A 16,839-nucleotide genomic window follows, 5' to 3' on the forward strand; every position below is an offset into this window, starting at 1 on the left:
AGCCAGCTGCAGCCTAGACGGATGGGGACAGTGAGCACTGCTGGCAGAGAGGTCCACAGAAGACCTCCAAACCCAGCCCTTCAACAGCCATGAATGAATTCATCACAACCAAGTCTGATAGCCATGCAGAGCCAACCAATGCACTGTGTGTGCAATGATGGGAAACCATCACACAGCCTGACAGAAACAGAAACGTCCAAAGGTTATGGTGCAAGATTTAAGTTTGGATCAGCAGAACTTTATTTAGTTAGAGTCCTGAATTACCCAAACCTCACTTCACTGCTTACAGTAAATCTCAGCCACATCAGATTTAATGCTCATATCCTTTCCCTCTGCACAAGTCTGGATTTAAAAAAAATCCAAGCATTGTTGCTGTGAGGGAGTTAGGTGCATCACTGTCAATCACAGACCTGCTACAAAAAAGACTGAAGATGTGAGGATTGCAGCTCTCCACACTGAAAAGGAAGGCATTTCCCTTTTGGCTCTGGAGCAACAAAGGGATACTGTCCAAGGACTCATCCTGCTTGTCTTGTAAGCATCACAGAATGGACACAGGAGACCTGCTCCTTCAACTCTGAGTGGCCTCCACACAGGTTCATATATTCCACCCCTCAGCAACACATGACTGGCACAGCAGATAAAGGAAGAAGGAACTCCACCCTGCAATGAAGAACCCACAACAATTAAGTGACTTCCTGACAGTCACAGAGGAAACTTATGGTAAAGCTGGGGATTTCTGTTTACCCACATTTGAGCTTTTGTTATAAAACATGTGCTCATCAGAGGCTGTGGTTGAGTGTGCAGGGTACAGGAGCACAAAGCCTTCTCCACCACCTCTGTCGCAGCCTCCAGCATCTGCTGGCAGACCTGCACAATCAGCAAAAGCCAGGGGGGGTTTCCTTCCAGGGCTTCCTTGGGAGTCCACAGCAACGATGACAAGCAGGATTTGGGTGGGCTCACAGCCAGCATCTGCAGGCCAAGTAAAGCTGAAAAGAAACCACAGAAATGCAAGACACCAAGCCTGTGTCAGATGTGGTTCCTCAACACTGGAGCTCAACAAGCTGATGCACAAAAAAGAAAGCCCTTGAGAGCAGAAGAGTGCTTGAAGTCCCTCTGATCGTGCCTAAAGGTTAGATGTACCTACAGCTTTGTAGAAACCCTCAACTTAACCCCAGTCCTATGGACAATCCTGGTACAGGCACTGAGTAGATCCAGATCTGGCTTTGGTACTGCATTTCACATGGCCATAAAACTCCAAAGACCCTGCCCAGCTTAGGTATTCCTCTACACAGATCAATGACTGATGGAGAAAAGAGCAACACTGGCCTCAAGTCCTCACTTGCAACAGGCACAACAGAGTGAGCAAACACTCCAGTCACACGAACCAGACTGGCTTGATTGAAAGAGATACAGATAGGAAGCAAACCATGCCCTGAGCTTCAGGGATGACATCTTGCTGTGGAAAAGAGTGTCAGAAAGTCCATGAAGTGAATAGAAAAAGAGATGAAAGGGAGCCTGGACACAATCCCCTAACTGCAAACAGAAAGAAGAAAACCTTTAAGTCTTTAGACCAAGAATGTCTTCAGTAGGAGATGTTGGCCAGAGACCAACACCTGCATGCAATTGGTACTACCCTGGCAAGCACCTGGTGACCAGACAGAGCTGACACTTGTAACACCCTGTCCTTATCACCAGATTTATCCTGAGAGCACAGAAAGAGACCATGCAAAGCACAACCCAAAACATCTGCAACATGAGCTGGAGGAGTCACAGCTTGGGAAAAGTAAAACAGGTGCCCTTCTAAGCTGAAGCATCCTTTTATCAGGTATGACAACACAACCTCCATCAAAGATCAACCTCTGCATGGCAAAGTCCTCAGGCAAATCCCATGCAGCAGCAGGAAAGCTCCTGGACATTTGAACAAAAGCAAACCAAACAAAAAACCCCAGAAACCTCCCCCAGAAAAACCAAAGAAAAAAGCAAAACAAAAACAAACAAACACACTAAGAAAAAGGGGACTTGTGGACTTTGAACTGTATTGCACTGTAATTCCTATGATATAACTTCATTAGGGCAGTGTAAGCAATGGTTGGGCATCAATTACATCACTGGGAATTCTCCACGGCCCAAAACTTTCTTCTACTCTTTTCAGTGGAAACCTTCTCTGGTCCCAGAGCATGGTCTCATCCTACCAGATTATCTGAAAAGCAAAAAAAGGAGGCCCCTTTCTCTTTGGAAAATGTCTAGCTCTGGTTATCCCTGCTGTCCATACAACACTCAAATCTTTATCTTCTTAAGCCACTGACTTTCCTAACACCTTGCAGAAATGAGATACCAAAACCATAAACATCACTTGTTTTTACATGCATATATATGGCTTCCCATCTTCTTTCCTGGTGTCCAGCTATCTCCCCCAGCCTCTCAAGATTTTCTGTTGCTGCTGCTGAAGCACAGTTCTGCAACACCAGGGGAGCACACATTGCAGAGACATTTAGAAACACAGCAGCATTCACTGGATGAATTCTTGGCCTTTGTAAGGCTCATGCAAATACAGTTCTGCATTTGACCTGAAAAAAAATAACCACAGAAGGCAAACTCAGAACTTCAAAGACAACTTCTCCTGACAGCCCTAAGCCATTATCTGCATGTAGTATGGACACAGTGCAAGTGTTTATAGCTTCCCAAAGGGAGGAAGGGGACAGCTCAAGCCAAGGAGTAAGAACCAGACAAGTGAGTCCCACAACTGAGATCTCACCTTGAAGGTTCATCCTAAGGAAAGGGCAAAAAGTAGAGTCCTTGCATTGATGCCACTAAGGCACAGACAATTGACACTGGCTGAGGATCTCACTTGGTCTATTTAATTTTCAACCTTAGCCCATTTGGAGCACTTATCCCACTCTGCATCTTGAGACAGCAGCAAGGCAGACTGACATTACCTTTGAAAGCACCAATACGCCTTTGTTCAGCCAGGGAGGCACACAGAGTGCCTACAGAGCAACTATAAAACTCAGCCATCATAAAGTAGAAGAAGAAAAGAGGTGGCAGAGTTGTTTCCTCCTTTCTGGAGATCTGGCTGCCATGAGGAATTGCATATGGTGCTGGCACGGAGAACCTGCTCCTGGGATCAGCAGCTGAGTGTTTTCCCAGGACCCTCTGCTAAGAGGCTTTCCCATACCACTGGCTCCCAAGCATACGCAGAGGCTCCCTAAGGAGCTTCTGCAACAGGGTGACAAAAATAAGTCTGCAGTGTCTGGGTTCATCCAGCCTTGTGTGGGTACAGGCATCTGTTAGACAATGCCTGGGGACCACGGCACAGGAACTCCAGCAGTGAAAATCACACTGACTCACAGTTCTTTGGCTTTGGTTGAACATATAATAAATAAATAAACCATAATCGGAACCTCCCTTCAGCCCACTGGGAAAAATCCAAGCATCTGCCTTCAATTCCCCAGTGCATAACAATACAACTTTATTATTACAAGTAAAATTATTATATTTTCTATATGCTGTTCTATATGTTGTGTGTGTGAAGATCTGTTACATGGCCTACATCACTCTGCAAATCCCTGACTGCTGGGAGTATTTCATGCTATCACCCTTTGCCATCAGCCCCCAGCAAATGAGTCCTGACCTTTTATTCAGTTGGCCATCCCTGCCCTCGCAAGCACCAGCAAAGACACAAGAACTGAAGCTCTGATACTTAAGCCATGATCTCTGGAAAGGGGATTGAAAACTGGACCAAAAAGCTGATGCAACTACCTCCTGGGCTACAGCAAATACTACTAAAAGCAGCTCCAGGCAGGGCTGGGAGGACACAGGGATGAGATGTGCACCAAAAGACCTAAGTTTGCTCATACTGGTGGCTGCATCATCCCTTTTCACACCCTCAGGCTTTTTTTGGTCTGCTACTATAAATACAGACTGTAAGAGCTAAGAAGGCACTGTTCAAGTAGTGGGAGCCTAGTCCTGTGCATGACCTGAGGTTCCTCTCCAATTCCGCCTGCCCACACCCACAAAATTTGCCCTTTGCTGACCATTCAAGATTGCAAGAGTGTTTGAGTAATGCTAAATGTCACAAGGCTGCTAGGGTTTTATTTCTTTCCCCAGTGGTTTGGAAAAAGCAAGAAATGGACAGGTGATGTGAACTGGCACTATTAAAGATGATCCAGTCCAATAAGATCATGTGAACTTCCTGGCTCTTGTCATGACCCCATCTCTCTTGTGGGTTTTGAGCTGGATTAAAGAATTGTGCACAAGCTATGAAAATGATCCCCCTGAGGAAAGAGTCATTTGGAACAACTACAGAAAATCTTCACTTTTGGACAAGAACCCCTTTCAGAGTTCTGGTGGTTTGGGGTTTGGCTATTTTTCCTTAAGGGAGGAGAGAACCACAACAGTATCTGCAGTAAGAGGCTCTGCTCTGTGGGTCCGTATTATCTCCTCAGATCCTTGGTATGACAAAATTCTCTTTCCTTAGAAGAGTAACTTCAGAGCTTAAACTTGAACTCTGAATTTTACAGTCTTGCCACTATTGTGAGATCTCAAACATGATCATGAACCTTCAAAGGAGCCTGGCAGAGACAAGCCACCAGTTAGATTTTGAGCAGGGGTGATGTGCCTATAAAGCTCCCTCTTCACTTAAGGGAATGGAGCTCACCGTGTGTTGTTTTTCAGGGCTCCTAAGTAACACACAGCAGTCTCTCACTCTTGTACATCATTCACACCTAGCTAGAAATAAACTGCTGCTTGGTTTCTCCCTTAAAATCCTCTTATTTTCAGAAGGCAACACCCTGAGGACCATGTGTGTCCCTGCAATGAACCTTCAAGGCCACAGCATGGTGTAGTGGATACAGTTCCTACAAAGCTTTCATTGTTCCCACACAGGAACTTCAACTGAAGAAATAAAATTAAATTAATTCATCAAGTGTTTGCAAAAAGCTTTTTCTAAAAATGGAAAAATCCCACAGAAAGCCACCATCTCACAGGCCAAACCAGCCAACTTCAACCTGAAGCACCACTCAAGCAAAAAGACAAGCTGCAATGTTTTGTAATGCGAGTATATTAACACAAGATAAAAATTCCTGTTTCAACAGCAAAGAAAAAATAGATCTCAGAAGACTGAAAGTTTGTCAATTCAGCCAATCCTTAAAATCCATCAATTAAAATCCATCCTTAAAAACTTACAGTAGAGCTTGTCTCGCTCTTAATCAATGCCCTCCATCAAAGGTTGATTAGGCTCTACGATTTACCATTATTGCCTTTCACCTGTAGACTTAAGATTAGGACAGAGAGGGTGAAGACCTGCATTGAAGGAAAATATAGGTTAGTATTTCCTGCCCAAATGGAGAGCTTCCATAAAGAAACTGTTCCCAGCGGTGGTTGCCGTTCCACAGGCTTCATTTTCCCTTACTTCCTCAGTTTTCATCAAACTCAGGACATACTATGTCAACCCCAACAGGAAATCTGAATTAAGCTAACAGCCAAAACCCTGATCAGATATAAAAGTTTGTGTAGTTGGCCTTTTTTTCCTCCCTTTAAGTGGCTGCATGGTCACAAGACAACACCAGTGTGACTGGCCAAGGTCATTGTGAAAGACACAGCCAATGGCCCAGGCTGAGTTTTATAGGGTGACCACTCCTCCACATCACTTTAAGCAAGTGTTTTATTCTTTATTCTACAGCCTCAAAAGGAATTGTTGCTTTTGCGGAGCACAAAACGAACGCAAGTTCAGAGAGTATTCTGAAAAACACAATGAACACAGATTTCATGAAGTTCACTCAAAGGTTTTCCACTGTACCTAAACATGAAGTGTGCTCTCTAGGTCTAAACTAGATACCTTCTTTTAAACCCATGGAGGCAATTTGCCCTCTAAAGTAGCCACTTTTCATCCAGTAGCTCAGAAGAGAACACACAAGATATCTCCGTGAGCTGTGTGGGTGCCTCACACAGCTGTGACAAGCACACTTCATACAGCTCTCTTAAGATAAGGCTGCCATAGCTAAACGAGGCAGAGAAAAGGTATGTACTTGAGGCAGGTTCTCATTCCTTTGACAACATCCCATCGTGTGAACTTTGCTGCTCTTGCATGGTCTGGAGCAAGGCAAGGACTGGCCTCTCCCAGCCACCACCAAATGAGTGTGGGAACGCAGTGGGAAAGAAGGATCCTGCCACTCAGCTGGGCTGGCATCCCCTGCAGCCAGGCCAGGCTGGCAGGCTGGGCACCCACAGCACCACGTGTTGTCTGTGCCCGGCTCACAGCAGCTGCAGCGCCAGCGGACAAAAGCTCCCACAACCTCTCCAAAGCTGAATTTGCAGCAACACGTTGCTCCTTAAGGAAAAAAACCACAACATGCTCTTTTCAAAGTAGCCAGCTGGTGAAGAACAACAACATGGAGAGAGGAAAAAAAAAAAAACAAACACACAAACCACTTAGCACCACTTCCCTTTCTTTCTCTCACACGGAGTTGAGAAGCTTATATTAATTGCAAAGCATGAGAATCTGAACAAACACCCTCCTTGGGCAACCAGGGCCAACCCCAGGCAAATATTTCCATCTATGGGACGTGCAAGTTGTGCAACCAGCAAAATATCAAGACAGATAAGGCAGGGACCTTTCGTTAGGATCTACAGAAACTTCCAACTCTGTATTGCTGACTTAGGCTAAGACAAGCTACTTTAGTCTTCTCTCCCTTGCTCTAGCCTTCACAGGGGAAATATCAGCCAAATTCACATCCAGTCTAAAGCCACTAGACAGTATTTGCAGAGTTGAATCAGAAACCAAAGCAGCCTTTGGTGGACTACCAGAGGGAAATGGGTTTCCTGAGATGGGAGTTCTCTTCCCACCCTAAAAGTAAAATCTTAAGGAAGTTCGTGGTGCAATAAGGTTGGGTCGACCATGGATACAAAAGGCAACTTGATGGTATTACACAATTTCCCATGCCCAAGGTTTGATATGGCCTTGTCTGCCTAGATTTAATTACATATATATGTTATTAGGGAATCAGGAAAATTATTTAAAAAGTCATATAGTTACAAAACCTTTGTGAAAGGGATGGATGGATCCTGGTTTCTCCCGCCAGCTTTCAAAGACCTGTATGTGCCCCTGTTCAACCAGGAGAGCAAACAGCTGAGTGACACTGCTGCAAATCTTCCAGAGACCTATAAAACATCTCCTGTTGACAAGGCAACCAGCATGCTGTCAGTGGCAAAAATTAACAAGTAAAAAGTTCTGTTTTGTCACGGTGCATCCAGCCAGCAGCAGGATGCTGCCAGCAGAAGGCCAGTCCTAAGCACGTACCTAGGAATGCACAGGAGATGCAGGACCCGATGCTGTGCCAGGTACCTCCCTGTTGGGACACTTCAAACACTGCTGGCTGTTTACTGTACCAAAGGTCAGAGAGAAAGGACAGCAAGGAAAGTATCAGAGAAAAAACATATGGTAACTGCAAGCCCCGATATGCCTTCCTCACTGAATTAAAAATCTCCTGAGGGTTTTCATACTTGCGCCCTCTGTTTCCTAGAAGCATGAGATGAAAAGTACAAAAGTTTGTGGTGGACACATGTAGCCAGGAAAGACAGCAGGGAAAGATCAGACGCATTGTGAAGTGAGGAAGATACGCCATATAATGGAAAATGAGGTATTTTTTTGCCTTCTTCTGTAGCACAGTATGTGTGTTTCCCACCTAGGACCAGTCAGAAATTTCACCCCTAACAGACTTCCCGCTATTGTAAAGTCTGAAGTGACTGCAGTGCACACACCAGAGAGACTCACCAGAGCGCCTTTTAATGGGTGTCTGAAGTGATGGGAATTATAGCATGAGTATCAACAACAAACAAAACCGAGGTATAAAACTGACTTTCTTTCTTCACGTAGCATTGAATCATGCTGACAACACAGGCATGAGATGGAGGGTAAAGACTGGCATGGCACCACCCCCTACTGAGCAGGCTTGCAACCAGCTGTTGGCACAGGGACTCAGAGGCTGAGTTCAGGCTCTGTGGGCTCCTGCTGCAGACAGGTTTCTCACTCCCAAAACACCCATTATACTGCATTTCTGCCACTGGGCTAATTCTTCCCCAGCAAAAGGCATGATGGAACAAGTGCTCCAAATCAAAGGGGAAACTCAGCCAGTCAAGAAAATCCTCCCCAGGCTTTGAGGCTTTATTCCTTTCAGTTGGCTCAACTTCATTTTTCTAGTTCCTTCAAGCCCAGCTCTAGATCTCCTTAAACCTGCTCTCTGCAGACCATGCAGGGGTCTTCAGAGAAACCATAAAGGTTCAGGTCAAACAGGATACAATCTACAGAAACCTGCTCCATCATCCCCAAAGCCACAATATAGCATGTAGCTTCAGTGTATAGCTTCAGTGTTAGGAAAAAGGCTCTTTTTCCCTTAACTGAAAGAGTTTTACCCAGTAATCCTAGAACACCCAGACATGAAGCCCTTTTTGAGGCACTGGAGGGCTGCTGCTGCTATCACTTGCTGGTTTGCAATCTGAAGTCTCCATGCCATTGTTTCAGCTCTAGATATAGAGGTCTCATGTCTTCCCCCACTCCAACACAATACCTGTTTGGGCACATGCAGGAGGTCAGGAGCCCCTGAGAAGTACCCGAGTAATCCCTGACCTATGTTAGCAGCTACTTGGCCTCAGCATGAAAGGATGAACCAAGGACAAAACTGTTCCATTCATACCTACACTTTCTGCCTTCACTTGGTTAAAATATCCCTTGCTCCAGAGCTGGGACAGGACTGGAGCTCTGTCCTAGGAGCACCTCAGAGAGGTGTTTAACTCAGTCTTCCAGTTGCTGTCTGGATGGCATCCCTCTCCTTCACTCTTGGCCAGCTTCTTGACCAAAGGAAGATGAACATCCTTACCAGATCAGACAGCCAAGGACAGACCACATTCAACAGTCTTGCCTCCTTTGTGTGCTACCCCAGCATGCTCACTGCAGCTAGACAAGGTGGGGCTGAACTCACCTACAGCACAGATATGTCCACAAGAGCCCATCACCCAGAGCCTCTCTAACCTCAATGAGCAGAGACAGGCACAGTCTGTCTGATCTGTTTCAGGTATCCACCTGCATTACAATGAGGTGGAAGTGCTCAATTCCTCTGCTGCCTGTATAGGGGGACTGAGGGGCTGGGATGTTAGATGCCAACACCTGGACAGAGGAACTGCACCCTGATGTTCCCCATCTTGCACATGACTGGTAAGCTTTTCAGAGAGAGACTATCTCACCCTGCACCTAACACGAGAGCACTTCAGTCCCTAAGGCCCGAGGGTAACACTACACTTCAAGTGGGAGATGAGAGGCCCAAGCCCTTAAGTGTTTACCATCAAGAAAACTTCACAACACCTTCCCTGTAATGATGTTCCAAGTGGATCCAAATAATTTTGGGGGATGGCTGAAGAGAAGGCAGAGCTGCAGGTCTCAGCCTGCCTCAGTGTTAGCAGGTGAAGAAAGGAGAACATCCCAGGCACCAAACACTTTGTGCTGTGAGAACCCAGAGAGCCTGCAAGGCTCACTTTGTGCCCATCAAGAGATGCACCATGACAGGCAGGGAAGGATGAACACATGCAGCAGGACTACGTCAAGGACAAGGACATGGGATATGACTGCCATTTCTTTTAGTAGAGAGACTTGGGATTTGCAGGCCAGCCTTGAGGACTCTTCTCCTTTTCATGACTTCTGATATACAATCCTTTGGGGCAGGCAACACAGGAGCTTGATGCAGACAACTGCAAAATAATGAGTCTAGGGGAAGGAAGTCAAAGCAGATGGTGCACATTAAATGGAGCTGTCATGCTGCTGGGCTGGCCAGGGGAGAGATGGAGGAGGTATTCTGAGATCTGTGAAGCCATCAGCCCTCGTGCTACAGAAAACAACAAAATGAAGCTCAGACAGGAACTGCAGGCAGAATAACTTCCCTGATAACATGATGCATGGGGGATAAGTTGCTACAAATGGCCCTCAAATCAAATGGGGGGAAAAAAGCATGGAAGAGACTGCACAACATTCACCCACAGCAGGACTGAAGGGTTCAGAAGAAAATGAGAAGTTTAATTCAGCTCCCTGAAAGTGTGACTTACTGTTGGCAAAGCTTTTTCTTCTACCCCAGAATTCAGTTGTCACCAAGCTCACAGGCTCCTACCTCAGATTTTAAACATTATTTCTTTGCATTCTAATCCCAACAGTATTTGCTCCCAATGCCCCAGGAGAGCAAGCCATGCTGAGAAAGCATGACTGCTGGTTGTCCACCTCCTCGCAGCAGCTGCCAGTCACATCCCAGTTCCACAACACAACCTATTTGATTATTTTGATCTGTTCAGGTGGTAGTGCTCTTCTTTTTCTCCTCCTCTGGGATTTCTTCTGTAATTGCTCTAAGCTGCAAATTGAATAAACTAATTCCAGGCACAGAGACTTTAAACAAAGGAGATGAAAACCTGAACTGACCTGAGAGATGCTGCATTGCCCACCAGCCGAGCCTCTGCAGTCAAAAGAGTTCAACCAACTTCAGTTGAACCTGAACAAGACCTCACAACCCTGTTGCAATGCAATTGCAGGGCTTGCCAAAAAAAGCATGTACTTAGTGGCATGCTCTGAGAGAGCCCAGCCCTCTCCTAGGCATTCAGCTTCCCACCTCTTCACAAGGAGCACACTTCAGATAAGCAACTCTATACATCTTTTTTTTTAAACTGTACATCTTCTACTAAAACTCAGGAGGGCTTTCCTTAGCCTTCTCAAGAGCATCCTTGTTTTCCCTTTCCAAGGCAATTGCCTTGTTTTTTCTTTAAAACAGCAGAAATTTCAAGCCACCTTTCACAGCTCAGTTTGGATCCACGGATTGGTGACTACAAAATCCAGCTAGCTGCCCTGGGCCTGTACAAATTCCCAGCTAGGAACCTGTACCTTTTGGGCTGTAATCCGCTCCCATTTCATCTCTAAAACTGGCTAGTACCAGAGGCTCTTTCTCAGAGAATCACCACCAAAACCTCTCTTGCTGCCACAGCAAGGACTCAGCAACAACTCCCCTGTTTAGAATATTTGAACAGTCTACAGCCCCATTAGAAACAAAGGAGGAAGACAAACCTAAATCCCAGGAATTACACCTCTGCATGGGCGGTTTCATCTCTTTGCTCATCCCTTTGCTCACCTCCCATCCTGAACAGGTTTATCATCCACTCCATGGTTGCTCTGAATTACCCCAGAGGTGTGCATATTTCAGCAACAAATTAAACTGTCACGATACATTCCTTTCTACACCATTTTTTAAAACACACATGAGCCCTGGCTGCCAGAGATTTGTTTTGGAAAGATTAGATTAGGTGCCTCGGAAACTGCTTTGTGAAAAACAGTAAAGTGTTTTTGCTTCTTGAAGAAACCCACCTTTTTTTTTTTTTACCCCCTGGGAAGTTTGTTTTATTTTTTAACCTCAAAAATCTGGTCAATTAACTACACCTTGTTTTTTAGATCTTTCCACAAAAAAGTGCCTCGGTGCAGATGACCAATAGGGAGATTGCTCATTTTGTAATCATCTACTATCAACATAAATTAAGATCCTAAAGCCCTCTGATTTTTAAAACAATTCCCATCCAGAGGCCTCCAGCATTTCTATTCAATTGATCAAATTTTCTTACTGTTTCACCAACTCATAAGAAGACACTCAGTTTTACCAGGGGGTGTCTTCCATTTCTTTGGACACAAGCCCTACTTTCAGCCTGGAAGACTGACATGCAAAGCACTGCCATCCCAGCCCTCCACTCACATCACTTCTAAGGCCAGACACCTCAAATATTAAAATAACAGTCAAGACAGCCTTGGTTGAAATGATAAAAGGAAATAAACCCCCACCTTCTCAGGGTTCATTGTGATAAGAAAACACCTCTCTCATCAGAAAATCGGCTTAGCAACATGTCAATAGCTGGGTGCTGAATCTTTTGACGCTCATCAGTTACCAAAGGAAATGGGAAGCTGACCTTGCAGTCAAAGTGCCAGACTAGGACAACAATTTCTGTTCTCAGCTCTGCTCTAGGCTCCTCCTGTTAATGTGAATCTTCATTCCCCAGTTCCCAGCTGTAAAACAAGAGGTTGCAATAATGTGTCTCCTCTCCCTACCCAGTGGGTGCCCCAGCTATAGGCACTGGTAGATGCTTGGCAATTTTTCATTTTCTAGCAGATATGAGCAGATATGCGGCCAAGCCTGGGCACTTCATAGATTAGAAAAGGGTGGCTGCTTGAGACACACCCCAGAGAGGAAGAGGAACAGCAGAGGTATAAACTGGTGTCTACTGAACACAGACTAATGTGTTTATCCTAGAAGGAATGTGAAGCAGAGGACATCTTGTCCAGCCCCTGATAATCAGATGCAGTAATTGTGGGGTCAGATGATTTTAATTTGCTCATGAATCAGAGATTTCCACCCTCATCCATCTACCTCTCTGCTCTGCCACAGACCTGGTGAGACCCTGCACATGTCCCTGTGCCTATGAGCCACATAAGTACACAGGCTTGTTTCTGTGGAAAAGCAGGGGCTGAAGCACCTTTCCAGGTCTAGATCTGACTCTCTCACACCTCTGTTTTCTGCCTCCACCATGGTCATGGTAGTTATTTCTTTCAGCGGATGTTTTGAGAAACAGTACCTTCATATTTGGAAATTATAGGGACCACCAGAATAGCTGCAGAGTCATCAGCTGCAACTGAGTAGCGCAGAATGGAGGAGATGCAGCTGTACTCTTAGGAGGAGACAGAGCAGATCTGACTCTCAGACTTCAGTACAGCCACCACACACCCCAGGAGAACAATGAGGCAGAAAGTGAGCCAGGGATTTGTGTGCACCTCCTCATTCATCAGCAGCTACACTGACTGCCAGATGGGAGGTGACACCAGCAACCAGCACAGCGATGTCCTCCCCCTGCCTAGCCCCCAGCAGTTATTCTCACCCTGCCTCCCACATCAGTGGAGCAAGAAGCCAGCACATGCTTGTCAAAGCAGGTCAGGGAGCAGACCACTCACCCAAGGCTGCCTGTGTGGAAAGTGGGACAAGCCCTCCAGAAAAAACCAACTGGCCTCTTACAATATCATGCAAATCAGGAAAAGGCCGGGAGAAACAAGACTGGGAAAAACCTTGCATGACCAAGGTTATATTGTAAGGTTATGTATTCATCCTCTGCACAAAAGGGGGGAAGCAAGGGGTGTGCATGCAAACACCAGGCAGGAGGTACCTCCTGCTTTCACCAGCATTTGCTAGGTTTGCATTTACAAAGCAGAGTTGTGCTGTTCACAGCAGGAGTCTAGCAGAGTGGGACCCAGAAAGAGCCATTGCATCTACAGACAGAGATCCAAGGGGAGACAATGAAAAAAAATAATAACAGAATTAGCATACACACAAGCCAGGATCAGTCCCATACAAGAAACAGTTTTGTTTTATTTACTTAACATAATCAATTACTGTTTTATCTATTTATCATACCAACCTGGTTTCTCAAGCCCAGCCTTTTCCTGGAAAAGGAATTCCAGTCCCTCACATAACATTAAGCCCCTGACATCCAATGCAAAGCCATCAGCAGGGAAGGAGCATGGCTGCTACAATCACTACAGAAACAGAGGACCTAGTGCCACACCAGGAATACTGCTCTGGCTCCTGAAGTGGCTATCTGGGGTGGGATGGAATCCATCATTTGAAGGCTCCAAATTTATACATTCAAGCTTATTCTACACACATGGTTTGAAGCACGCTGAATAGAGCTGGATGTAAGCCACAGAACTGCTGAAGATAGCACGGAGTGTCAGAGTGCTCAACGTGATCCTGGAGCAGGCCAACACTGTGGCTGCCTGTTACCCCAAAAATCTGCTGATGAACAGAGCCCACTTCTCAGCAAGCCTCTAAACAAGATCCCAGCTTGCCTCAGGCACAAGCACTTGCTGGCCAGACTCTGGAGATTTTTCACTGCTTTGCCTTTCTCAGGGAATATGGCCCCATGCATTTCCACTTCCAGCCAGCCATGGTTCAGCCCTGACCAGCAGGAGAGCCAATGCACACTCTGCAAAGCAGCAGACTCCACAATGCCTTTTTCCACTGATCTCCTCCCTGCTTCTCTCTCTGCAGAGCCTCACCCAGGGAGAACAGGGCAGCCTGGAGCAGCCCCCACTGAGCACACCTGCATCCCTCATTTCACTCCTACTCCTTGGCTTTTTAGATTTTGCTCCTCTTCTTCTCCCAGTAAGAGCACGACATCCTCTTCATTTCACAGGCCACAGCTTCTCCCTCACGTCTGCTGTTCTCTCAAGGATGCTAAACAAGCAGAAGACATACAGGCATTTTCCCAGAGACATCGCACCAATGTCTCTTTTTTGTATTCCTCAAGTTATTGCTCCCACACACACATTTAAACTCAGCTCCACCAGCTCTCGAATTTAACTTGCATAAGAGCAGTCTGATCTATAATGGATTTAGCTAAGCAAAAGGAAAAATCCTCTTCAAGTTTGGCCCATAGCACAGCACTATACAAGTACCTGGGCTGCCACTGCCTCTGCATTATCAGAGTGCCTCACCCAGGGCATCCTACCCCTTTGGCAGATAGGCTGAATATTTGCTGGTTATCTGCTAGGTCAGTATCCCCCCTAAAGAAAAGTCCGGTGAGATAAGCAACCAGCTTAGCCAAGACCAGCTGGGGAGTCAGGACTCCCCAGTTCACCATCCTCTGGCTTTAACCACAAAGTCATCTTTCAGCAGAGATTAGCTGCTCCAAGATCCCACATTGCTGTCAGATGGGCACCACAGGCAGGTCATGCATTAAGACAGTAAGCACGGAAAGACTCCTCTCTGTAGGCATTCAGGTCAGTTAGCACCACACAGAGGAAGCTATAGAACCTCACTGGTGAGAAATTGATAACAGGGTTTTGGTTTTACTGAGCTGGTCATAAAACAGTGCTGGTCCCACATTACAGAGAAATAGCTAGCAACACACAGAATAAACCAGATCATCCTGAAGTATTTACCTCTGGATATCTGTAATTATAAACCAAACATCATCAGCTTCTCTCTCTCCCTGCAGTAAATAATTAACTGCAAAAGAATATTCCTCTCGGCTCCATCCTCCCCAATCAATTCTGCTTTGCAACAATGTGCTGCCTGGATTGCTCTCTGTATCAGTGCACCCGAGTGTTCCCCAAACCCCCTCGGAAGACAGAGGTGGAACTGTTCACTTCAGTACAGCACAGACCTTTCCTTCAGGGTACAAGGGGGCATCATGGCATAACTCCCAGTACTTCAAGCAGTCAGCTATGACATACACAGCTTAGCTCATGCACTGCTGCAACATCACTGCAACCATCAGCGGAGGCGAATCACGCACTCTGAGCACTCCCATCACACCCCTCTGGACTGCCTGAGCTTTATTGCCATGGCAGAGCAAATTTCCTCCCCCTGAAATACAAGGTTTTCTATTCCTTTCATTGTTTTTGAATTATCCTCCCCACCCCTAGATCTCATCCAGGGGTAAAAAAAGAAAACCAAACCACCAAACAAAGTCTTCTTTATAATAGAAACGTCATTTCTTAGGAGACTTTCATTTTTGTATACTAGAGCAAAGTTGAATATTGTGACTGCTCAGTCATGCACGATAACCTGCACAATGACCTGTTCACCTCTTGCAACCTACCCTCATCAACCTGAATTTCATACAGACTCTGCAAGTAATAGGTAAACCAGAAAACATCCACGCACTCGTTCCTTTTGCCCTACCGAAAGACACCTCCTGGCTGTAAACCCAGTGGGGAGGAAGGATGATGCCAGGAGGAAAGGAAAACTGCCTGGCAGGAAGGCTGGGTTTGGTCAGACAGCAGATGGAAGCAGGTTGCATACAGATACACAACCAGGGAACAACACAAAGGCTGCCATTTGATCCTGGTTGCTTTCTTAAGATACAAAGTCAAATTCACTTTTGAGAGAGGCATAAGGAGAACACAGGCAAAAATGAGAGCTGGGGAAAACCACCAGAACTGCAGGAATACCCTTCCTGCAACAGCCAGAAAACATGGGGAGAGGCAGAGAAGCATTACCACCAAGCAAACATGTTCATACTCAGACACAGTCTGGGTTCAGTTTTACATTTTTATGGGTTTAAACACATACCAGATTTAGATGAGCTGACTATGAAGTGCTCAATAAAAAACTCCACCAGGAAGGTAGAGAAAAAGAGGAAAAAAGGCTAATTTAGACTCAAAAGCATGGAAAGAGAGTTTCAAGAAAGAGACAGAAGGAAGACTGGAAGGAAAACCATGACACAAAAGAGATAAATGAAACAGATACCAGGGACAGTTCAGGAAAAGATCAACCATGCAAAAATGGAATCAAAACTGGAAGAGAAAGATAAGAGAACAAGGAACATGCCATAACAGATCAGCTGAATGGCAGTTGGCAAATAGATCATTAATTTAATCTCATCCATATTTGTCAAATAATTTGTTTGATTAACACTATTTTGTGGTCTTCAGCCAGGTACAGAGCTGATCAGATATCATGTCATTAATATATTATTAGATTAATACAAGTAAAATTCAAATATATTCCACATTTTTATCTGCTGCTCAATAAGCTCTGGTTCTAAGTTTACAGTTCAAAAATGTTGAAATAGAAAGCTGGGGATAAATTACAATTAAAGATTACTTGAAGCACAACCATTTTGCTTTTCCTAGACTGACAAAAATACAGTATACTGTATAACTCATCTTGAGAGACAGAAGAGAATCACCACCCTCCCACAAGGAATCCCTCTCTATATGCAGTACTTTTTGTCTTGATTTTATTTTGTTGAATGTTTTCCCCAATTTTTCTACTC

The sequence above is a fragment of the Geospiza fortis genome, unplaced genomic scaffold, assembly GCF_000277835.1.
Source record: "Geospiza fortis unplaced genomic scaffold, GeoFor_1.0 scaffold66, whole genome shotgun sequence".
NCBI classification, from domain to species: Eukaryota; Metazoa; Chordata; class Aves; order Passeriformes; family Thraupidae; genus Geospiza; species Geospiza fortis.